This window comes from Ovis aries, chromosome 25, assembly GCF_016772045.2.
Source record: "Ovis aries strain OAR_USU_Benz2616 breed Rambouillet chromosome 25, ARS-UI_Ramb_v3.0, whole genome shotgun sequence".
NCBI classification, from domain to species: Eukaryota; Metazoa; Chordata; class Mammalia; order Artiodactyla; family Bovidae; genus Ovis; species Ovis aries.
In genome coordinates, this window is record NC_056078.1 from 10,549,759 (window position 1) to 10,576,856 (window position 27,098).

Below are 27,098 nucleotides of genomic sequence, written 5' to 3' on the forward strand. Positions count from 1 at the left end.
AAAACAGTCTGATGCTGGGAAAGATTGAGGGCAGAAGGAGAAGGGGATGACAGAGGATGAGATGGTTGGATGGCATCACCAACTCAATGAAGATGAGTTTGAGCAAACTCTGAGAGATAGTGAAGGACAGGGAGGCCTTGTGTGCTGCAGTCCATGAGTCTCAAAATCAGACACATGTGAATGACTGAATAAGTCAGAAAGAATGGCAAATCTCTACTGTGGATTATCTAGAGTAAACTAAATGCACCACTGACTAATATCAGATAATGCCATAAGCTTAAATTTAATTAAAAATTTTTAATGCACAGACTTGATGGACGTGAGTCTGAGTGAACTCCGGGAGATGGTGATGAACAGGGAGGCCTGGCGTGCTGCGATTCATGGGGTCGCAAAGAGTTGGACACGACTGAGTGACTGAACTGAACTGAACTGAACTAATTTTATTTTAACTGAAATCTATTGAAATAATTTTTCAGATAGAATGATGCATTATTCAGGAACTTTTTGAAGGTAATAGTGATTTTGTTCATAGGAAAACAAGTATTATCCAAAGGGAAATATCTGTTGGTCCTTTGGCAATGGTTCCCTGAGCAAATAATCTTCTTAAAAAGAAATTCTTCCTGCAGGCAAATCTGTGAATTTTTATATTTCTAGTTTAAAAGATTTTCTCTTTGTTTGCTTATTCTTTTGTTAGCTCTTCTCCAAGACAAGCAAAAGTATATGTTGATAGTAAGAACATAAAATGGTATTCCTTACAGTGAACTGGCTATGCTTAATCATACTGTTTAATCATACTATCTAAACTCTGTAATTTCAACTATATCTATAAAGACCTTCTGTTTATATGAATCCCTACCTCATTATAAGTGAAAAGTATCTCTGTTTTGCAGATGTCCAAATTAATCTATTGTATTTCACTTAATCTGCTGGATAATGATGATTTTTATTTGGTTACCTAACAGCATTGCTTATTAAGCTAAAATTACCAGAGGTTTATCTAGAAGATGCAAATCTAGCACCTAGCATGTAAAAGTCAGTCAAATATAAAATAAAAGTTATTTAAAAATAAGCAACATCCGATTGCTGTGTATTTGTTGAGCACTATACCAATTTCTTTTCCAGTTTTTTTTTTGTTTTGAATTTTATGTCTATATAAAATTCTACATTAAAAATATATACCTTCATTTAAAACAATATAAATATTAAATATTTTATCCAGGGAAGTATTCAATAAGAATTTGTAAAAGATGATAATATTTTCAAATAAGGAGGTGAAAGATATAGACTTAAATCACTCTTTTGTGAACTCTAGGAACACATCTTGCTAATTTTCTCTGATATATAATTACATTTGCTTTAATTGTCCTAAAGAGTTCTTCATTGTATTTAACTATCATGCTGTGCACTTTCACCTTACAGCTCTTATCTTTTTCCTTTAAGCCTAATCAATATTTTTAGTCCTATATTTCTCAAATTACTAATGCTTGTGAAAGTGAAAGTGTTAGTCTCTTAGTTGTGTCTGACTCTTTGCAACCCCATGGCCTATAGCCCATCAGGCTCTTTTCATGGGAGTCTCCAGATAAGGGGATCTTCCTGACCCAGGAATTGAACGCAGGTCTTCTGCATTGTATGCAGATTCTTTACCATCTTAGCCACCAGGAAACTCCTAATGCTTACCCTAGTCCAAATCATCGGTCTCATTGACTTTACATTCTAATGATGATTTCCCTTCAAGCCTTGTAAAAAGCACTGGCTGAAATACTATGTATAATACTATAGTATAATACTATTAAAATAGCAAGATGGAGGTGGGAGGGGGGTTCAGGATTGGGAACACATGTTCACCTGTGGTGGATTTATGTTGATGTATGGCAAAACCAATACAATATTGTAAAGTAATTAGCCTCCAATTAAATAAATAAATTTAAATGTACAAAATGATTGTTTCTATGATTCTCACAACTTTGTTCCTAAAAATAAGATTGTTTTGTTTTTCTTTTCCAAACTCTGAAAACACTATCAACTATGCTCAAGACACTTCTTTCATGGACAGAAGAATTGGCATGGGGTGTTTACAAACCATAAAATTTAACACATATAAAATCATAAAATTGAAAACTTATAAAACAATAAATTTAACACATATAAAACCCTGGACTTATGCAACTCAATTCCAGAAAAATAAACGTCCCGATCAAAAAATGGGCCAAAGAACTAAATAGACATTTCTCCAAAGAAGACATATGGATGGCTAACAAACACATGAAAAGATGCTCAACATCACTCGTTATTAGAGAAATGCAAATCAAGACCACAATGAGGTACCACTTCACACCAGTCAGAATGTCTGTGATCCGAAAATCTGCAAGCAATAAATGCTGGAGAGGGTGTGGAGAAAAGGGAACCCTCCTACACTGTTGGTGGGAATGCAAACTAGTACAACCACTATGGAAAACAGTGTGGAGATTCCTTTAAAAATTGCAAATAGAACTGCCTTATGACCCAGCAATCCCACTGCTGGGCATACACACCGAGGAAACCAGAATTGAAAGAGACACATGTACCGCAATGTTCATCACAGCACTGTTTATAATAGCCAGGACATGGAAACAACCTCGATGTCCATCAGCAGATGAATGGATAAGAAAGCCGTGGTACATATACACAATGGAGTATTACTCAGCCATTAAAAATACATTTGAATCAGTTCTGATGAGATGGATGAAACTGGAGCCGATTATACAGAGTGAAGTAAGCCAGAAAGAAAAACACCAATACAGTATACTAACACATATATATGGAATTTAGAAAGATGGCAATGACGACCCTGTATGCAAGACAGCAAAAAAGACACAGATGTGTATAGCGGACTTTTTGGACTCAGAGGGAGAGGGAGAGGGTGGGATGATTTGGGAGAATGGCATTGAAACATGTATACTATCATGTAAGAATCGAATCACCAGTCTATGTCTGATGCAAGATACAGGATGTTTGGGGCTGGTGCACGGGGATGACCCAGAGGGATGTTGTGGGGAGGGAGGTGGGAGGGGGGTTCATGTTTGGGATCGCATGTACACCCATGGTGGATTCATGTCAATGTATGGCAAAACCAATACAGTATTGTAAAGTAAAATAAAGTAAAAATAAAAAGTTAAAAAAAAAAAAAAAACAAAACCCTGGACTAGAACTTTAAGGTAAATCTTTAAACATTAGGTAAAGGAGAGGGCACAAAGGTAATCAATTTCCTACTATCTGCTCAAAATGTCTCAATTGCCCCATATATATATTTTTTCAACTAGTCCATAAACTCTGAGACTTTTGACTCTATATGTCATCTGCTGTGGTATTGAGAATATAGGAAGGAAAATATTTGTTTGTCTATTATGTAATTTATTTTTACATGATGAAGTAAGATTGCTTTACTTCAATTCCATCAATATTCATAGCCCAACTATTCAGCTAAGAAGGATTGGGTATTATATGATAGACCTTAGAATTACACTCACTTTGGCCCTGTCCCAGCCTCACTGTTTTTAGATGAGAAGCACTGCGCAAGTTGGTAAACTTAAACAAGCTCTTTTTAGAAATGGGAGTATTATTTATTTATCCCTGACTTTTATTTAGAAAATAAAGATTACAATATTTTCTTTCCAATATAAACTTGAGGTTTGAGATGCTTTTGCTCTAATAATAGTATTTTTCTTCTGTTATTATTTATTATGGTATGGTACAATAATAGTACTTTGGGGATTGAACTAATGACATACTTTTATTACTTATTCTTTCTGAACAAAGACACATAATATAGGTGACTAATACATTCTTTAAACTTTATGTGTTAATTATAGTATAGACTTAAATATCTGCTGTCAACATATCAGGAAAATTCCCTTATAAGCAAAGTACAATAGCCAAAATTAGGAAGCCATATAATGAATAATACTATTATCTAATATGAATGCTAAACTCAAATTTTGTCAACTTTCTCAATAACATCATTTACAATGATTCTCTTTTCTTTAAAATTAGAATCAAACCTACGAAAATAAATCACATTTATCACATCTCTATCAGCTCAGTTCAGTCGCTCAGTCATGTCCAACTCTTTGCGACCCCATGAATTGCAGCACGCCAGGCCTCCCTGTCCATCACCAACCCCTGGAGTTCACTCAAACTCATGTCCATTGAGTTGGTGATGCCATTCAGCCATCTCATCCTCTGTTGTCCCCTTCTCCTCCTGCCCCTAATCCCTCTCAGCATCAGAGTCTTTTCCAGTGAGTCAACTCTTCGCATGAAGTGGCCAAAGTATTGGAGTTTCACTTTTAGCATCAGTCCTTCCAAAGAACACCCAGGGCTGATTTCCTTTAGAATGGACTAGTTGGATCTCCTTGCAGTCCAAAAGACTCTCCAGAGTCTTCTCCAGCACCACAGTTCAAAAGCATCAATTCTTTGGCACTCAGCTTTCTTCACAGTCCAACTTTCACATCCTTACATGACCACTGGAGAAACCATAGCCTTGACTAGATGGACCTTTGTTGGCAAAGTAATGTCTCTCTTTGCTTTTGAATATGCTATCTAGGTTGGTTATAACTTTCCTTCCAAGGAGTAAGCCATCTCTATAGTTTCTGTTAATTGTGAACCATTTCTCAATCTTTATAATATTGCTATTATTTAAATGAACAGGTTAACATTTTTGAAGCATGTTCTTCATCTTAGGTTTGCAGAATTATTATAGAGACGGGGTATTTATTTTCACTAAGAACATTTTATGAATAATTTTGTGTTTATTTCACTGCATCTTATTAGGAGCATGATGTCAGCTTGATTCTTTATCAGTGATATTAACTCTGTCCACTCAGCTAATAAGGTGTTAACTATTCAATTTCCCACTGTTAAAAGTTTTATTCCTTTTATGATAAATGAGTAATCTGAGAATAGATGCTATAAACAATTGCCCTTTAATTTTAGCAGAAATTAATGATACTTCTGTGAGTTGGTTATTAGTAGGATGACTGCAAATTGTGGATTTTAAAACTTTTTATTCCATTTAAATGTATTTTTGACAATTTCTTTTTACTTTTTAACTTCCATATTATGTGTACATGCATGAATATTAACATATGTCTGTTTCCCCATACCAACAGAGTATTTTATCACACTTTGAATTTGATAAAATAATAGGTGATACAATTTTTGATAAAATAATAGGTGAAAAATTATAATAGCATTGCTTGCTTTATATATTAGGGGTCAAGGTGAGAATAGTTTCCTGGGTTTAAGTGTCATGTTTATATATTCTTAAGATTATTTTTTCATATTTCCCAACTTCTATTTTATTAAACTTCTGTTCTTTCATGATCTTCTGTTTTTAGATTCTTAATATTTCCAGATATTAATCTTTTTATGACAAAAGCTGTAAATTGTTGCTCCTATTTGTTGATTTTTGGTTTTGGTTAGTTGTTGTTGTTTTTTTTTTTTTCCTATTCCAAACTTCTTCCCCCTTTCTAAGTGGTTGGACTTAATTTTTTTATTGCATCTAGATTTCTAAGTCATAGGTAAAATACTTTCCATCATACCTATGTTATAAGAGAATTAACATTCATTTTCAAATTTATTTTCTTCTAAAATTTTCAGGGCTTTAGTGTTTAGATTTTTGATACATTCAGGGTAATTCTTTTGTGTGTGGTGTGAGGGATGGATCCAGTTATTCCTGTTTCTAAAAGTCTACTACAGAGAGATATTGAATAGTACTATTGTAATCTGTCTAGTCAAGGCTATGGTTTTTCCTGTGGTCATGTATGGATGTGAGAATTGGACTGTGAAGAAGGCAGAGCACTGAAGAATTGATGCTTTTGAACTGTGGTGTTGGAGAAGACTCTTGAGAGTCCTTTGGACTGCAAGGAGACCCAACCAGTCCATTCTGAAGGAGATCAGCCCTGGGATTTCTTTGGAAGGAATGATACTAAAGCTGAAACTCCAGTACTTTGGCCACCTCATGTGAGGAGTTGACTCATTGGAAAAGACTCTGATGCTGGGAGGGATTTGGGGCAGGAGGAGAAGGGGACGACAGAGGATGAGATGGCTGGATGGCATCACTGACTCAATGGACATGAGTCTGGGTGAACTCTGGGAGTTGGTGATGGACAGGGAGGCCTGGCGTGCTGCAATTCATGGGGTCGCAAAGAGTCGGACACCACTGAGAGACTGAACTGAACTGAACTGAATGTCTAGATCTGATTTCTTTTGATCAATTGTTTTTGTCAATATTTAGTAGTCACAACCTCTTTGAAAATGTGATAATAGGACCTCTCAAAGAAAAGAGGATTTTCAGACATTTCTACATGTAACATCAAGAAGTTTTTGAAACTTTAAAACCATTTATGAATCACAGAATCTGTGAACCCTACTGAAACAAAAAAAAAGAGGGGAGATTATCATAATCTTCAGAAAGTATTTTTAGAATAAGCATCTCCTTTCTATAGATGGATCCAGAACACACAGTAGCATGGGGTAGTGAAAATGCTTTATCTTCCAACACTTCTGTGTTTTCATTGAATATGAGAATAAAAAACAATGAAATTAGAAGGACATCACTACCCTCTAGAAAACTGAGCTCAGACATTTTGCTACTGAATCTTCATATTACTGTCAAAGTAATTTCAAATATTTATCATTAAAATACAAGTTATAGGGCTATGTATATTAAAGACAAAATGTTCTAATATAAATTTGTGTGGTTCTTGCAAACTGTATGTAAAAGTTCTGAGTACTAATAATAGTGAATGAAGCAACTGACAAACAACTAATCTCAAAAATATACAAGCAACTCCTGCAGCTCAATTCCAGAAAAATAAATGACCCAATTAAAAAATGGGCCAAAGAACTAAGTAGACATTTCTCCAAAGAAGACATACAGATGGCTAACAAACACATGAAAAGATGCTCAACATCACTCATTATCAGAGAAATGCAAATCAAAACCACAATTAGGTACCATTTCACACCGGTCAGAATGGCTGCAATCCAAATGTCTACAAGCAATAAATGCTGGAGAGGGTGTGGAGAAAAGGGAACACTCTTACACTGTTGGTGGGAATGCAAACTAGGTCGGCCACTATGGAGAACAGTGTGGAGATTCCTTAAAAAATTGCAAATAGAACTGCCTTATGACCCAGCAATCCCACTGCTGGGCATAAACACCGAGGAAACCAGAATGGAAAGAGACACGTGTACCCCAATGTTCATCACAGCACTGTTTATAATAGCCAGGACATGGAAACAACCTAGATGTCCATCAGCAGATGAATGGATAAGAAAGCTGTGGTACATATACACAATGGAGTATTACTCAGCCATTAAAAATGATACATTTGAATCAGTTCTAATGAGATGGATGAAACTGGAGCCAATTATACAGAGTGAAGTAAGCCAGAAAGAAAAACACCAATACAGTATACTAATACATATATATGGAATTTAGAAAGATTGTAATGATAACCCTCTAGGCGAGAAGCAAAAGAGACACAGATATAAAGAATGGACTTTTGGACTCTGTGGGAGAGGGAGAGGGTGGGATGATTTGGGAGACTGGCATTGAAATATGTATACTATCATGTAAGAAATGAATTGCTAGTCTAGGTTCAATGCAGGATACAGGATGCTTGGGGCTGGTGCACTGGGATGACCCAGAGAGATGATATGGGGAGGGTGGTGGGAGGGGGATTCAGGGTTGGGAACTCATGTACACCTGTGGTGGATTCATGTCAATGTATGGCAAAACCAATACAGCATTGTAAAGTAAAAAAAGAAAAAAAGAATTAATGAAAAAAAAAGTTCTGAGTACTGTATATTTATTTTTAAATTTTATTTTTGAAAAAAATGTATGTCTTTATTGAAATTTTAATGCTTGGGGGAAGTATATCTGACACATTATATCTGGAAAATAATTCAGAACATTTGTGAGTTGTGAGAATAGAACAGAATACAGAAAAGTGAAAAAGGGAAAGACACTTGTCTCTGTATGAGTTTCTGCATTAATAAACATTTGTTTACAACTAACCTCTGGAAAGTATGGGAGTAAGTGATATTAGTGTCCTAGGAGGATTGCCTTCTTGGTCAATCTTCTTTTTTGAGTATTGTATATTTAAATATTAACAAAAATCTAGAAATAAAAATCTGTTAATTCAGGATTTATATGTATATGTTAATTTTAAAATTTATTGTTGAAAATTTCTATTACTTCTTTTAAATAAAAAATATCTATTACTTTCCTAGTCAACCAGTATCATTTATGAACTGCTATTTTTTTACCTTTAGTTAAATAAACATGTTGGAAGTTGGTTTTTGATCAATAATTTATGTCAAGTTAGTGAGTTCTGCAGTAGATAACAGATTAAGTCAATCAAAAATAACATTGAAAGTATCAGCTTTTCCTTATGTGAATACAATTTCTTGGTTTCTTCCAGGTAACAAGAGTTCTAGTCAGCCAAAATTGTACCATGTATGTACTGGCCTATTAATTACTTTCTATATATGTGTACTTGCTAAACAAAAACTATTTTTTACAACAACTTTCATACAATATATCCTTAAGAATCATCCTCATAGGTAAACTGAAGTCTAACCTAAAAGACAAATACATATACAAATGTGATACATTAATTTTTCTTTTTATGCTTATGAAGTATAATAGAAAAAGTTAACTAGATCCATTATGTTCAAACCCCTCAAGCAATTAGCTTTGACAGTTGACTCATTTTGACAGTGTGATTCTTAACACTTTGCTTTTGTTTGACTCAAGAAATTCTACAATGCAGCTATGGAAAACGTACTTGGTAGTAACCAATTCATTGATCTCAGAACTCCAAGCAGTCACCCCTGCAGTGTGTTGCACCGTGTGGCTTTAATCACCATCTGTAGTGATTTGGGGGCCCATAAAGTCTGTCACTGTTTCCACTGTTTCTCCATCTATTTGCCATGAAGTGATGCCAGATCCCATGGTCTTAGTTTTCTGAATGTTGAACTTCAAGCCAACTTTTTCACTCTCCTCTTTCACTTTCATCAAGAGGCTCTTTAGTTTTTCTTCACTTTCTGCCATAAAGATGGTGTCATCTGCATATCTCATGTTATTGATATTTCTCCTGGTAATCTTGATTTCAGCTTGTGCTTCAGCCAGCCCAGTGTTTCTCATGATGTACACTGCGTATAAATTAAATAAGCAGGGTGACAATACACAGCCTTGACGTACTCATTTTCCTATTTGGAGCCAATCTGTTGTTCCATGCCCAGTTCTAACTATTGCTTCCTGACCTGCATACAGATTTCTCAAGAGGCAGGTCAGGTGGACTGGCATTCCCATCTCTTTAAGAATTTTCTACGATTTATTGTGATACACTCAGTAAAAGGCTTTGGCATAGTCAATAAAGCAGAAATAGATGTTTTTTTTCTGGAGCTCTCTTGCTTTTTTGATGATTGAGCAAATGTTGGCAATTTGATCTCTGGTTCCTCTGCCTTTTTTAAAACCAGCTTGAACATCTGGAAGTTCACAGTTCACGTATTGCTGAAGCCTGGCTTGGAGAATTTTGAGCATTACTTTGCTAGCGTGCGAGATGAGTGCAATGTGTAGCAGTTTGAGCATTCTTTGGCATTGCCTTTCTTAGGGATTAGAATGAAAAACTGACCTTTTCCAGTCCTGTGGCCATTGCTGAGCTTGCCAAATTTGTTGCCAGATTGAGTGCAGCACTTTCACAGCATCATCTTTTAGGATTTGAAAGAGCTCAACTGGAATTCCATCACCTCCACTATCTTTGTAGTGATGCTTCCTAAGGCCCACTTGTCTTCATATTCCAGGATGTGAAATTCTGCCATTATTTCTCAGATATTCTTTCTTCATTTTTATCTTACTCCTCTTCTCAGATTAAATGTGTGTGTTGTTATATTAGATGGTCTATCCTAGGCATGGTTCATTTTACTGCTTTCTTTTTTCTTTTTGCACTTTGGAGTAAATAATTTCAACTCACCTATCTTCAAATTCATGGATTCTTTCTTTTACTTAAGCAAACATGTTCTTGAAACTCTCTGGTAAGATTTTCACTTCAATTATTGTACTTTTCCGCTCCAGATTCTTATTTAGTTTCTTTTTATACTTTATATCTCCTTATTGAAATTCCCTATTTGTTCACACTTCATTCCCTTGGCTTCCTTTAACTCTCTCCATGGTTTCTGTTAGATTTTGAGCATATTTAAGATATCTGATTTAAGTTCAATGTTTATTTCCACAGGGGCATTTATGTTATTTTTTTATCTGAATACCCTTATTGTTTCATTTTATGCTTTCCGATGTTTATTGAAAACTTGATCTTTTGAATATTATAAGGCAGTAACTAAAAATCAGATTATTTCCTCTCCTCGGTGTTTGTTTTGTGTCTCACTTTGCTCTGTGGATGTATGTTTCTGAACTATTTTTGTGACGTCTATGTTCTCTGTCATATGTGGCCTCTGAATTCTTTGTTTTGGAGCTTGTGTCCAGCTAGTGTTTTGATAAAGATTTTAATCAATACCAGGAGCCATAAAAAGATTAATATATGGAAAAGAAAAATAATAATCAAACCTTTCTAGTCCCTGAAAATTGACTCTGTGCTTGGCCACTTAACCAGCCTATTTTTTTTTTTTTTAAGCTATTTGTTTTGTAATGGAGTATAGCTGGTTAACAATGTTGTGAAAGTTTCAGGTGTACAGCAAATGGACTTAGTCACACACAGACATGTATTCTTCTCCCTTAACTCCCCTTCCATCCAGGTTGCCACCTAACATTGAGCAGAGTTCCCTGTGCTATAGAGTAGGGCATTGTTGGTTATTCATTTTAAATATAGCAGCAACATGGATGGAGTTAGAGATAGCCAGTCAACTTTTTATTTACAAATCCACCTTAGCTTTCAATTCTTGCTTTCACTGAGTCCAGAGATCAGCCAGCCACTGATGAAAACTTAGTGTCTTTCTGGTCTTTTATGAAAAAGTATCCTACTTTGGGCATGCATATGGTTTTGTCAATTCCTCTGTATATACAAGTGTTTTTGAGTGCCTTCATTTCCCAAAGACACTTTCTTCCCTATGTTCCCCTCAGGCTTTCAGAGCTCTTATTTGCCTAAACTTCAATACTTGTTCCAGGAGCTGCAAGTGGCTTTTTGTCTTATTTTGTTTTCAAGGAATTCTTAACACTTTTTCAATCTTTGTGGATTCTGAGTTAGCTGAAACAAAATAAACTCTTAGAATCACCTCTTAAGTCACCCCCAGACAAGAGTAGAACAGACAAGCACAATTTATTGAATATAAGGTTGGTTCTGTTCCCTTCAGAACCAGTGACCAGCATCTCATGCTGGAAACACAGGCTTCCATTCTTAAGGTCATCACTAAGTGAGGGATGGGGTTGGAAAAAGAACAAGTACAAGGTCACAAGCAGAAGAGGGCAACAGAGGATGAGTTGACTGGATGGCATCATCGACTCAATGGACATGAGTTTGAGCAAACTCCAGGAGATAGTGAAGGACAGGGAAGCCTGGTGTGCTTTAGTCCATGGGGTTGTGAAGAGTTGGACACAACTGAGTGACTGAACAGCAACAACAACAAGGTCACAAGGATTCTGTACTATCTGAAGTTGTCTTTGTATTGATCCAGTACTGTCTTGGTTCCTGTAAACCTCTGACTGCTTTCCAGAGTTCTAACAAACTTTATTCATAGAATGTTTTGCTGGATTTTTTTGGATGTTTTTATGGAAGCACAGGACTGTTACATTACATCCTAGATGTTGCCCCTGTTTTTTGTTTTTGTTTTTAAGTGAAGGGCTATTTGTGAGCTTTCTATTTACCTCCCACCTTATCCACCATTTGCCCTATCCCTTAAATGATACATGCACTATTTAATCATAAATGGTTATGGACAGGAGCAGTAAGAAAATGCTGCTGATTAAGCCTGGTGGACTACAAAAACCTATTATACTCTTTTGGAAATATAATTGTCAAGTTTATTTTTAAAAATTAAAGTTTATTTTTAAAATTTGAATTATAAAATAAAAACCCACATGTGTTCAGTTCAAGTTGCTCAGTTGTGTCCAACTCTTTGCAACCCCATGGACTGTAGCACACCAGACTTCCCTGTCCATCACCAATTCCCAGAGCTTGCTCAAACTTATGTCCACTGAGTTGATGACACCACATAGTTTTCCTTAGTTCCTGCATAAATTAACATAAACACACCCCTTATTTCTTTTTAATCTTGGAGAATTAGCTGTACACCTTATCTTCAAAGACCTTTGTCTTTCATCTAGTTTCTTCCATTGTTCCCTTGGTTTCAAAATAATTTGATGTTGTTTTAGTTGCTAAGTTCTATCTGAGTCTTTTGCAACCTCATGGACTGTAGCCTGCCAGGCTCCTCTGTCCATGGTATTCTCCAGGCAAGAATATCGAGTGGGTTGTTATTTCCTACTCTAGGGGATCTTTCCAACCCTGGGATTGAACCTGAGCCTCTTGTGTCTTCTGCTTTGACATGTGAACTCTTTACCACTGGAGCAACCTGGGAAGCCCCATAATATACTGCAAAGCCTTAAAAAAAGTAATCAGATTTTATTCTTTTGGGTAAATTTTAGAATTTTGAATGTCTATTTTTGAATCATCGTAGCAAAAACTTTAATAAATTTTAATCAAAATTTTATCATTCTTAAGTGTTGGATAAAAATCATTTTAAAACTAAACTTACTTCTTTACAGAGGGAATTAGCCCTGCCTAGAATTCTGCTTTTTGGCTTAAATAAAAATGTAATATTGTCTAAAATCATACGTGACATGATTTGATAATGTTTTATTTACTTAGTTTTTAAATCTTAGGAGATCACTACATTGTAAAATAATCAATCTCTGTCACTATAAATAAGAAAATTATATCTTCATTTAAAAAGCATTTAATTCTTAAAAGTACACACACACACACACACACACACACACACACACACACACACACACACACACACACATACACAGGGCTTCCCTGGTGGCTCAGTGGTAAAGAATCCACCTGCCTATGCAGGAGATACGGGTTTTGATCTCTGAGTCAGGAAGATCCCCTGGAGAAGGAAATGGCAACCCACTAGAATATTCTTGCCTGAGAAATCTCATGGACAGAGAAGCCTGGCTGGTTACAGTTCAAGGGACTGCAGAAGAGTCGGATGTGCCTTAGCAACTGAACACACATGTACACACAGGATGTTTTATTAATCAACACATTTACCATTATACATAAAAAAGGGAAAGTGGAAAATGAAAGTGTTAGTCTCAGTTGGTCCAATTCTTTGTGGCCACATGGACTGTAGTCTGCCAGGCTCCTCTGTCCATAAAATTGTCCAGGCAAGAACACAGAAGTGGATAGCCATTCTCTTCTCCAGGGACCTTCCTGACCTAGTAATGGAACCTAGGCTTCCCACATTGCAAGTGGATTATTTACCATCTGAGCCACCGGGGAAGCCCCACTATACATAAGAGTTATCAGTAATTATTTCTTAGTTTGATTTGTTAACTATTCCCAATAGTTTCTATTTCTCAGACAAAGTAAAATGTTTATTTAGTTTATTTATTATTAAAATAGTTTTTCAGGAATTGTGTAAAGCCTTAGAACACAAAAAAATAAAACTTAATGTTCATTCTAATATTAGTTATCTGACATCATGGATACATTATGGATTCATTGCTGCTAGTTTGGATGTACCTTTCAGTACAATGGCAATCCACTCCAGCACTCTTGCCTGGAAAATCCCATGGACGGAGGAGCCTGATGGGCTGCAGTCCATGGGGTCGCAAAGAGTCGGACACAACTGAGTGACTTCACTTTCACTTTCACTTTCAGTACTAGATTATTATTTCAGTTTGAAACACATGGAAGTTTAGGTATTCACCTTTCCCAGGTGACATAGGGTAAAGAATCTGCCTGCCACTGCCAGAGATGCAAGATTCCTGGGTTGGGAAGATACACTGGAGTAGAAAATGACAATCCACTCCAGTTTTCCTGGTTAGGAAATTCCACTAGTAGAAAAAGCTGATGGGCTACAGATGATAGGGTTCCAAAGAGTTGGACACAACTGAGTGAGTGCACACACACACACACACACACACATACACACACACATACACACACTTATATTCTAAAGCTCCTTCATATCGTATTTCTCAAATGAACTTTGTAGCCTTGAGAAAAGTCACTAAAAGGATAATTCTATGGAAACCAAGATCTTACAAGCAAAAAATACTAATTAGGGTTAAATTGCTAATATATACCTCAGCCATCCTCCTTTAAAAGCTTTCTTTTTTTGGGAAACAAATGAAAGAAAAAAAGCACACTAAGCATTTACATTTTTTTTTTTACCTTGAACTAAGTGCTTAAAATATACTTTAAAATAAAATACGACTCTTCTAAAGGAATTGTCACAGTGTAAAAAGTAAATATAAGTACAGAGGAAAATACTGATCAAAACATTTAATATTAATAACCTATGACATCAAGAAGGCCTATTTTTGTTTTCAGATATTGCTATAACAAATATGAGGGTAGATGGTGCCTCTTTTTGAGTTTTCAAGAAATTTAGGTATTGCAGAAGATGGTTAATATTACTTCAAACATACTTTTCGTGTGGTATAATCTGTTGATGATTGTGAATAGAGTTATCAGTAACAACTCTATCCCCGGGGATAAACTAAGCCAACAACAAAACATTATGATAAACGTGATCAAGGTTAAATTAACTCTCCAGTATTGCATGGAAAGTTCCTCTGAAGCCAAATCACTAAGAGCCAAGTGCCAATAGCTGATTAAAATCTGGAGAAGGCCGACAGGGGCTGGCTGAGTAAGGATACACCATGCTGAGATAAGTGGAGCCCTGGACAAAGAAGGAGACAGATTAGCATTTAGAACGGTGGTGCTCATTTCTGTCAATCTGATTTTTAACAGGGATTACTTGAGAACACAGCAGAGAAAACTCATGCAGTGAAAAGGATTAGAAGCTTTACTGCAGCCAGACTCTTGCCACTTTTGCCTTATGCATCTGCTATTATTAGCCTTATTCAATGTCTTTATGAATTCTATTTCTAATATTTAAAAACATATTCCCATTTCAAGGTCATTATATATTTCTATAAAGAGGTATAATGTTTAACCACACTTTACTATTTTCCAAAATTTTGGGTAAATTTTAATTAATAGTTCACATAATTTTTAAATGTTGCAAGGAAAGTTTTGAGATTGCACTGTACTTTGACAGCTGGAGTGTTTTTTAATTAAAAATAATCAAGTTCTTGAAATTTAATTTTTTGAAAAGATATCAACTGATGCTTAGAAAGTATCTAATTCAGTCTCGAATATGGTATGCAGATTCCTGTGTATAGTCTCAGACAAGCGGCAATCCAAATGCTGCCTAAACACATTCAGAGACAGAAAAATCAAGGTTTAAATGGACAGTTCATTTCTTCTTCAGAAAGCTCTGCTTTTTAGAAAATTCTACTGTACTGAATCAAAATTTAAGTTCCCATAATCCCTTCTCATTGATGTTAGCTCTACCATTTAGAATTAAATGAGAAACTAACTTCTACTTATAGATCTGCAAATGTTGAAATAGTTGCTCTATTATTTCTTCTAGGACTAATAGAATTACTTTTTTAAACTTATTTTTTATAGTTTGTAAGCCATGGCTTATAGTTTCATCACATACACATATATGTGTTTACCAATAATACTGTTTACTTTCATTTTAGCATCATATAAAACCATCTAATTATGTGAAGTATTTATTCTGCACTTTACTTTCATGAATTACTACATATCTAATGTTCAACAGTCTGGTTCCAAATAGGAAAAGGAGTAAATCAAGGCTGTGTATTGTCACCCTGATTATTTAACTTATATGCAGAGTACATCATGAAAAACACTGGGCTGGCTGAAGCACAAGCTGTAATAAAGATTGCCAAGAGAAATATCAATAACCTCTGATATGCAGATGACACCACTCTTATGGCACAAAGTGAAGAGGAACTAAAAGCTTCTTGATGAAAGTGAAAGAGGAGAGTGAAAAAGTTGGCTTAAAGCTTTACATTCAGAAAACTAAGATTATGGAATCTGGTCCCATCACTTCATGGGAAATAGATGGGGAAACAGTGGAAACAGTGTCAGAATTTTTTTGGGGAACTCCAAAATCACTGCAGATGGTGATTGCAGCCATGAAATTCAAAGACGCTTACTCCTTGGAAGGAAAGTTATGACCAACCTAGACAGCATTTTCAAAAGCAGAGAGATTATTTTGCCAACAAAGGTCCATCTAGTCAAGGCTATGGTTTTTCCATTAGTCATGTATGGATGTGAGTTGTACCATGAAGAAAGCTGAGCGCCTAAGAACTGATGCTTTTGAACTGTGGTGTTGGAGAAGACTCTTGAGAGTCCCTTGGACTACAAGGAGATCCAACCAGTCCATTCTAAAGGAGATCAGTCCTGGGTGTTCTTTGGAGGGAATGATGCTAAAGCTGAAACTCCAGTACTTTGGCCACCTCATGCGAAGAGTTGACTCATTGGAAAAGACTGTGATGCTGGGAGGGATTGTGGGCAGGAGGAAAAGGGGACAACAGAGGATGAGATGGCTGGATGGCATCACCGACTTGGTGGATGTGAGTTTGAGTGAACTCTGGGAGTTGGTGATGGACAGGGAGGCCTGGCGTGCTGCAATTCGTGGGGTCACAAAGAGTCATACACGACTAAGCGACTGAACTGAACTGAATGTTCTTCTATATTGGTTAAATGTAATCTTAGTTATTACATTTTCCTTGCTGTATCATATTACATCATGTGAATATATAACAATATCTTGCTATTTTTGTTATATTTTGCCGTTACAAGAACAGTTTTCAAGTTTTTGCAGTTATACCGAGTGATTCTGTATATTTTGGTACACTGTGCATGGCTTTCTGCTTGATATAAACCTAGAAGTGTAACATCCAATTGCTAGGTCTTTGACTAAGCCAATATTCAGCAAATATGGATTCTGAACTTCATATGGAATATTATCCATTATCAGCTGCTGATTACTAAGTCAAAAATGCTTCAATTTTGTGAGTTTATCTGTATTTCAAAATAAGTGTAACAGTGTTCACTAAACTTAGGGAGAAAATGTCCACAGGAATGATGCAACATTACAATCCATGACTCTACACTTTTAAACAAATGGGGACTCTTTTATGATAGAAAGGCTTCTTTTGAATAATACTTAAGTGACATGATACTCTACTATTAAAGTAAGAAAAAAGCCACAAAATAATTTCTTTAAAACATACTGAAATTGAAAAGGTTAAAGGGTCCTAAGCCACATAGATCAGGGCTTCATGATCTCTGATCTCCTCCACACAAATTTCTTCTCCTTTACATTGTTCTTTTCTTTTCTGAGACATAGCCCACTTACTGTTATGTTTCCTACCTTCACTATCTAATCAATAATTGATTGAAAATAATATATTGAAATTTATTGAAAATAAAAGCCATTGACTAGAATGACGTCAAAGACAAAGTTCCTTATTAAATGCCCTCATGTTGATACGGACCTATTCATTAATATCCTAAAAACATTCATAGGAAAAGAACCTATTCATAGGAACTGCCTGTTAAATTAGTGAAGCATATTGTAAGAGAGACAAATATTAAAGTTTTCCTGTGAGAAATCTAACAAATCTAACAAATGTTCTAGCTAAATTCAGCATTCATTATATTAAAAATAGGGCCATGATTTCCAAGTGTAATATCTCACAATTGAATATGCTTTGGAGTATTTATTCTTAAGGAACACATTCTGATTCTTGGATCTTCACTTAACTAAATACATGAATAAAGCTTCCAATAAGTCATTGTATTTCTTATGAACTGCTATAACAATTTCAATGTTAAAGGTTTCCTAATTTTGAAATTCTGGACATCTGTCAACTTGCCTCCTAATACCTTTTATGCAAGATTTACAAAGATTTGACAGAAATCATTTATCAAACTGATCTAAAATATTATTTAATGTTGTGGAATTAAAGATCATGGGGGAAAGATTATTTGAAATGGCTATATCAATTCAAAATATATTCATTTATTTATCTCCTATGTGGGTCCTTCCCTTTGGTCCTATCGTAGAATATGTATATGTAGTACCAATACAAGATCTCCATCTTTGAGATATTTTATTAAGTGAAAAAAGGAGCATAATATATAGAATGGGATATCTACATTTATAGATACAGATATGCATTGATCATAATAGTGTCTCATTGCCTTTTGGGAAGAGTTGAGAATAAACTATGACAAGAGAATATTTAAACATTTGAATTCTTTGTGAAAGAATGAGAAATATATAATTGAATGTTAATTGTTATGAATTCCACTTCAGCATTAAATTTAAATGCAAAATAGTATATGGATAATATAAAAGTGCTCAAAAAGCAAGTTAAATGAGAGCAGGATTGTAAAAAATAAGGTACATAGAATTTTATGGAAAAATGAGAAAAAACAAAACAAAACAAGATGGACCAAAACAGATTCATTGAGTCTAGAATCAAGAGGAAAAAATTAGATTTTAAAATAAAGGGAAGCATTTTCTTTACTTATAGATGAAGGGTGTGGAATCCATCTTTATGGAATTAATGGTAAAATAAAATGCAGGTTTAATAGTTGCTTCAGTATTAAAATTAATAAGATCCTGCACTCCAGTATTCACAGCAGTGTTATTTACAATAGCCAACAATATAAGCAATCCAAGTGTTCATCAACAGATGAATGGATATAGAAGATGCGGTGTATATATGTATATATGTACATATATGTATGTGTATATATGTATATATTTGTACTATATGTGTATATGTGTAGGTATATATATATATATATATATATACACACACACACCAATATATAGTATATATATGTGTGTGTATATATATATATATATATATATACACACAGACCAATTTATAATAGAATGGTACTCAGCCAAATGAAATTGTGCCATGTGCAAAATATTGGATGAACCTAGAAAGTATTATGCTTAATAAAACAGGTCAGACAAAGAAAGACAAAAGTATGTCATCACTTATATGTAGAAACTAAAAAATAAAGCAAATGGATATAACAAGACAGAAACAGACCTACAGTATAGAGAACAAACTAGTGGATACCATTGGTAAGAGAGAAGGAGAGAGAGGCCAGCTAAGGGTATGGGATTAAGAGATAAAAACTACTATATATTAAATATATAAATAACAAGGGTATGTTGCACAGCACAGGGAACTATAGCCATTATTTTGTAATAACTTCAAATGAAGTATAATCTATAAAATATTGAATCACAATGTTGTACAGTTGCCTAATATAATATTGTGTCAATTATATTTGAATTTAAAAAGCCCAGAAGATTCTAAGATATAGATAGAATTTTAAAAGAAATTAACAAACTAATTATGTGTGTATGTTACTATCCTTATGCCCACTGGAATTGTTATTAAGGCACTAATTATTATTAACAGGAAATAGTCTTTCAGTGGTCTCTATAATATCCTTTTCAAAAATTGCATTTGTCTTCAGCATCACTAAATTTTTTGCTGTGTAATATACATATTATACTTTCCTTTTAATACCTGCTTTCATGTTAAAATGTAAAACACATCAGACATACATTTTTAACTATGTCAAAATTAATCAATACAAACTTAATTTTTATTTATTTGTGTGTCCAATCTTATTAAATCTAAATGTTTCTGGGTATAAAAATATACATAAGAATTACATGTTTTAATGGTATTTTTATGTTTGCCATTTAGAATATCTTTAAACCAATTAAACATCATCCAATTTTAAACAAATGCTTTCTGTTTTTAGTTTATCATTATAAATGCACACGCAGGAAAACAACAAATTCTTTGTAATTTTCACTAGCATTAACAACTCAATTAACCATTTAAAACAAGACTTACATTGAAACTACTGAACTACTGAACTTAACCAGTAAAATCCTACTCTAATAGTCCATTCTTCTTTGTTTTAAATTAAGAAATGAGAATTTGCTTTTGTAAGATACTCTACTTGGCAATATGCAGAATAAAATAATGAGCCTTAAGGTCATTGCCATTATAGGCTAAGGAGAGAAAAATATACATAAATATTAACACAATATCAAGTGATTCAGTTACAGGTAGTAAAAATTAGAAATTCTATCATAAATAGAAAATGATTAAGCATGGAAAAATAACCAGTATTTAGTTATACATGAAATATAGAACAACTCATTTAACACTAAAACCGTACAATATGTAATTTGATACCCTTTAGATTTTTAAGGCCATTAAATGCCTTGAAATTGCCTGAGTTCATCATAGCAAATGTTAATTATCATTATTCAACATAAATACAAGACTGGACTTTGGAATGAGATTCAGGTTTGATATTGTCTTTAAAAACTATGTGAACTGTTGCAGGTGAATCTTTTCAAAGATTAACTTTTTAAAGAGTGAAAAATATATAGTATGTATTTTGAAGTGGTCTTGTGATAATTAAAGAAAATCATGTCTAAGTCCCTCATCCCTCTGTCTGAGCCAGAGTAAGCACTCAGGAAAATAGATATTGCTATTACTATTCCTGTCACTAATGAAAATTAAAAATAATTCAACATTGGGTCATAGCACTTTGGAGAGGATAGAGTTTGCCTACATAGCTGAAGGCATAGGAATGCCAAATTTTATTAAAAGGATTATATAGCTATATGTTTCTGATGCATTTTAATGCATAAGAAATAACTTTTATATATTTCATGAAGTATATTATTAATCTTTTGAAACATGATGGTGACTGTCAATTTTTTTTGTCACTATCCATTTTGAAAGATGGTAACGATAACCCTGTATGTGAGACAGCAAAAGAGACACAGATGTATAGAACAGTCCTTTAGACTGTGGGAGAAAGAGAGGACGGGATGATTTGGGAGAATGGCATTGAAACATGTATAATATCATATAAGAAATGAATCACCAGTCTAGGTTGGATGCAGGATACAGGATGTTTGGGACTGGTGCACTGGGATGATCCAGAGGGATGTTATGGGGAAGGAGGTGGGAGGAGGGTTCAGGACTGGGAACATGTGTACACCCGTGGCGGATTAATGTTGATGTGTGGCAAACCAATACAGTATTGTAAAGTAAAATAATAATGAAAAAAGAAATGTAAAAAAGAAAGAAAGAAAGAAATATTGGTAGCCTGACTTAAATTTGCCTTTCTTTTATATTACCATAAGTACCCCTACCACTATGGATGCTTCTGTCTCTTATATTGGGGAAAAGAAACTAATTTACATTTTTCCATTTTATGTTTTGCCTATATATGCAATACTCCTCATTTGAGAAACTCACTACTCACTAGTTTTGCATTTTAGTGGCCAAGTAAAAGCAATCATAGCTCATAAAAATCCCTTCCTTGCAAGTGTTTCCATTCTTTTCCTGAAAATTCTCAATATGCATATAAAGAGTTTCTTTTTAAAATTCAGTCTTAGATTTTTTAAAATATATATTTCTCTGGAAGGAAAATATTTCTGCTGGTAATAAATGAATTTAACATGAAGTTTCTCTACGTGACCTGCTGCATATAAAGCATCTCTGGATTTCCAAGACAAGGGAGATGAGAAAACAACAAGGAAAGAGAATCAGAGAAAGGAAACAGCAACTGCTGATCACCTGTTCTTATCCTTGTTTTTATTCTAAACTAAGAGCAGTCAAATTATTCTTTAATTCATTGTAACATCACCAAGAGATCATCCATTTCTCTATTAATAGGTTCTCCTGACAAAACACTTTGTCCCAAAGCTGTAAGTGACAGAAATGCATTTAAAGGACTATGGAGTTAATATTTTAGAAAAGGAGATAAAATGTCCTTTCGTTTCCTCTGAAAGTATTGCCTTTCAGATCTATCAAATGAAAAAGAATATTTGGTTTTAATAATATCTGCAGGTTGGTTAAAATATCAAATTTGTTTCTATTTTTCTTTCTTCTTTTTGTTTGAATCTTTTAATTTTATCCTCTTTTAAAGATGCATTAAGTTGTTCTGAAAGCATGACAAGCTTTGGAGACAATCAAATCTGTAGCGGAATTTGACTTTACTATTCTAACCATTGGAGAAGGCAACGTCAACCCACTCCAGTACACTTGCCTGGAAAATCCCATGGATGGAGGAGCCTGGTAGGCTGCAGTCCACCGGGTCGCTAGGAGTCAGACACGACTGAGCGACTTCACTTTCACTTTTCACTTTCATGCGTTGGAGAAGGAAAGGGCAACCCACTCCAGTATTCTTGCCTGAAGAATCCAGGGATGGGGGAGCCGGGTGGGCTGCCATCTCTGGGGTCGCACAGAGTCGGACACGGCTGAATCGATTTAGCAGCAGCAGCAGCATTCTAACCATTATGATATTTCAAGAGATTGCCTGAAATTCTAGCTTAGATAAATGCTTTGCTAACAAAACAGTTGTAGTGAAAATTTTACAAACATGTTGCTTCAAGGTTAAGAATAAAAAGTGTTTTTCTTCTAGCACATTGTGACTTCTATTCAAATGAAAATATCTGAAAAGAGTAAAATGTACTGTTATCAGATTTTTGATAGAATGGTCCAAGTATTGAATGTTATTTTTAGAAGCATCAATAAATCTTCCAGCAACAACAAATCATTAATGCGGAGAAGCACGCTTTTCTTTCTTTTGTTATTTCCCTATGACCATGCGAAGTTCTTTTCATTTTCAGTTGCTGAGTGAGAAATTTCTTCAAGAAATGGCACATCTCCCACCACAACAGTGGTGGAAAACATGTTTTATTTTTTTTCTGATTAATGATGTTTTCATAGCATTTTTTTTTCAATTCAGAATGGAAACAAGCAAAATGAAAATATTAATTCAGTAAATCTCAGGTAAATGTGATTGAATAATTTAAAAGTCAAATAATGAAACATTTAAAATAACGCATTCCTTTTTTTTGATGTGGATCATTTATAAAGTCTTTATTGAAGTCATTAGAACATTGCTTCTGTTTTATGTTTTGTTTGTTTGTTTGTTTTTTTGCTGCAAGGCACGTGGGATCTTGGCTCTCCAAACAAGGATCATACCCGTACTCCCTGCATTGGAGGGGAAATCTTAACCACTGGACCACTACAGAAGAATATATTCTTTAACATACCAACTCAAAAATATTTAGTGGGTACGTGTTATTGACTGATATCGTAAAACTCAAGGGAGTGTAAGGATGAATTAGTCATAGCTCAGATTTGAAGTAACTGACAGGTGAGTGCAACATGAAAATAGTTCAGTGTTACAGGTGCTCTGATGACATTATCAAGAGTGTAGCATATTAATGAAGAGAGTGGAAACTGAGGAAAAGCCATACTTTAGGAAAAGGGACAGAAACACTTGTGAAGACACACCTCAGTGATGCAATCCCATTAACCTCTGACTTAATCAGGGTATAGGACACTTCCATTCCTACTCCACATAAATCGCCACTCTGCCAGCAAACCTCCAGCATAGAAACAGTGAACTAAAGCTGAATGATATACAAGCTATAGACTTTCTTTGCAGAGCAGTAAAAGTAATCCATAAAACCAACAGAGGAGACACAAACAAGGACCATAGAGAACAATTAAAATCTCTGGTACCGACAGTTGTGATAACATTAAACACAGTCGAACACCTAGCCAGATTAATATAAATCTGCTTGACTTTGGAGGCCTGTTTACTTGATTACTTTTTGACTATGCTCTTTAGCCTGAAATTCACAATCTGCAAACTATGCATCTACCTTTGCCAGATGTGTTTCTTGTAAGTTGTACTAATATAGAACCAAGTAGAGACTAGAAAACAGGAGAGAGAAGAAAGAACTTGGTCCTTCATATTTACGTGTGTGTGTGTGTGTGCGTGTGTGTGTGTGAGCTTGCCCCAGTAGGAGAGGTTGTAGTGTTAGTTGCTCAGTCATGTCTGACTCTTTGCAACCCCATGGACTGTAGCCCATCAGGTTCCTCTGTCCATTGAACTCTTCAGGCAAGAATACTGAAGTGAGTTGCCAGTCCCTTCTGCAGGGAATCTTCCTGATTCCGGGTCTCATATTTGTTTGCTTCCTGACTCTGGGTCTCCTGCACTGCTGACAGATTCTTCACTGTCTGAGCCACCAGGGTATTGGGTTCAATTAAATTATTATACCAAGCATTTCCAGAATCAGTCTCACCGGACAGCCTCAGAATTAACAGAATGTGGAAAGCACTGTATCAACAGACCAACCAATTTCCTCTTCTGAGCTCCTGAATTAACAACAGAGACTTGATTTTCTGCTCTGCATTGCCTTTCCCTTAACCCCTTCTGTTCTGATAATCCTAAGCTTTCCCCATTTTATTGCCTCAATATGGACTTTTTGTTCTATATGAATGACAAAATATCTCCTTATACATTATCTCCCTTTGTGGACCATTTAGTGTACTTTATGTTTTTCTGATTGTGCCCTGACTATATTTTTTCTGACTATGCTTGATACATTTTCTAAAAATTGAGAAGAGCAACAACCCAATCAAGCTCCAGAGGAAGATATGAACAAACAAGTCTTAGAAAAAGATACACAAATGACGTATAAAGAAATATGAGAAAATGTTCAGCTTCATTTAAACTAAGGCAAAGCAATTAACATTAATTACCATTAGCTGAAATTTCTTATTTAGCAGATTGCTAAAAATTCGTAACTGGAAATATATACTACATATAAGGTTGTGGATTCATAGTAACCTGATGTATGTCTGTTAAATATGCAAAATGTACAACTCCTTTGGAAAGGAGTTTGGCATTTTCTAGCAGAGTTATCTAAGACTCTACCCTTTGATCAAGAAATTTGACTTCTAGCAATCTACTCCCAAATTACTCTGGGACAACTGTGAAAATATTAATGAACAAAAATATTCTCTGCAACTCTACTGGTAATGATAAAATTCTTGAAAAAAAAAAACCCATACACCTAGAGGAAAAAATTTAATATATTTTATGTAGCTACCAAAAGGAAAAAAAGTCACTGTATACTGCTATACACTATTTCCAGGATATATTGTCCAAAAAGGCAAAAAAATATATTTGAAAAACTGTCTACATGTACTCAAGTATAAAAAATGTTATACATAAATATATGTATATAAATTTATGTTGTCTGAAAAGAACAGTGAAGACATAAACCAAACCATCCCAAATGCTTACATGTAGAAGCAGTGATAAACTAAAGAGGATCTTTGTAATGTAACAGTTATATAGGTTTTATTCTAAATCATGGCAGTTTTACATAGTTATAAAGACAGTAATATTCAAAAGGAAAACAAAACAATTGTATTTCACACTGTGGCATAATCACTAACAATTATTTTGATGACGTTGAAACATAGTATTTTGGTTGTAAAACCTAAGAAATATCCTAAGAGAAAGATGGAAAAACCTTAAACTGTATTGAGTAGCTGTGTTCTTAATAGTAATATTGCTATTATTGAAAAATTATCATGTATTATGTTTACACATATACTATGGGTGTGTATAAGAAAATGAATTGTAAAAAAATACATCACAAGATATGCAGTCTTTAATCTGAGTAGGAAATGCCAGAATGAAGTCATGATGCATTTTCCTGACAAACATCATTTATTTTACTTATTTCTGTCACTGAAAATCATGAGAAGAAATTAATCATTTAGTCACAATAAGGAACAACACCACCAAGGATGTGATCTCTAAATAGAATTTTCCATTAAAAGGAATGGAGACTCCTGGGAGGAAAATGGTTGGTTACAAATCTGGGTCAGGAATTATAAATATGAGCCTGCCAGAGAGCAGGAGGCTACCTAAATTCAGACAGCCATCAACAGTGACTGTAAGAGCACTTGTTGAAAGGTTAATGGAGAACATTATAATGCTCTGAGAAAATGGCAACACCTTAACCCATTCATAAATGCTAACATCATTAAAAATAACATGGCCAGACATTGCTTCATGGTGAAAAGTAATAAAGAATGTATTGCATCACTTATGCAGCATTTTCCAAAGAATTAAACCCGAATCTAATCAACACTGAAAACAGCACCATGCTACAAGAAATGCTAGGGGAAAAGAAACACGTTAAAGTACATCATAAAGATTGAAGTCAAGTTTGAAATGTGGGGATACTGTTGAGAGATATTTCTAATATATATATGTATAGTATAATCAGGCAATCATGAATATATATGTATTATTACATATTCATATATAAAACCATATATTGTTTATGCAACATATGGTTTTTATACATAATAAAATTCTTCATAGAAATAATAAATACCAATTTACTATGCCATTATTTCTGAGAAGAAAGAAAAAATCATATCAGGGAAGATTATTCATTGAACATTACTTATGTATTAGTTTTCTTCTTGAGAAAAATTACATCTGAATATTATCTATCTTCAATTTTAGGATTTGAGAGAGAAGTATTCTGTGTGTTAGTCTCTAAGCTTTCTGGTATATTTAAAGCTTAGGGATGCAAATGACTTTGGATCAATATGCCACAAACTATGTAAATTAGCTAATATGAGACTTCTAATTTTGAAAGTTTAGAATTCCTCCAACTCTGCAGGGCTTCTTGTCCAAGCTCTAGAGTCTGTCAATGCCAACTCTTTCCTGAGTTCTCCCAGATTTAGAAATAATAGCTGCTTCTTATACTCATTATTTCTGGTTTGCATAGATGCTTTTTCAGTTCTCCAATATCTGTTTAACAAATTCTTTGTATTTAATCTTATCTATTGACTGAAACACTTGTGTGGTTTCTATTTTTCTCACTGGATAGAGGTATATAATATTGATAACAATAAGATTCTATAATCAAAAGATTGTTACATGGATTAAAATTATATAATAAATATAAAATACTCATAAAGGTCCCTGTCACAGTGTAAATTACATAAATATATTTGATATTTTAAAGTATAGTTTGATCTGCCTCTTTAAATATTTCTTAAAATAGAAAGACTA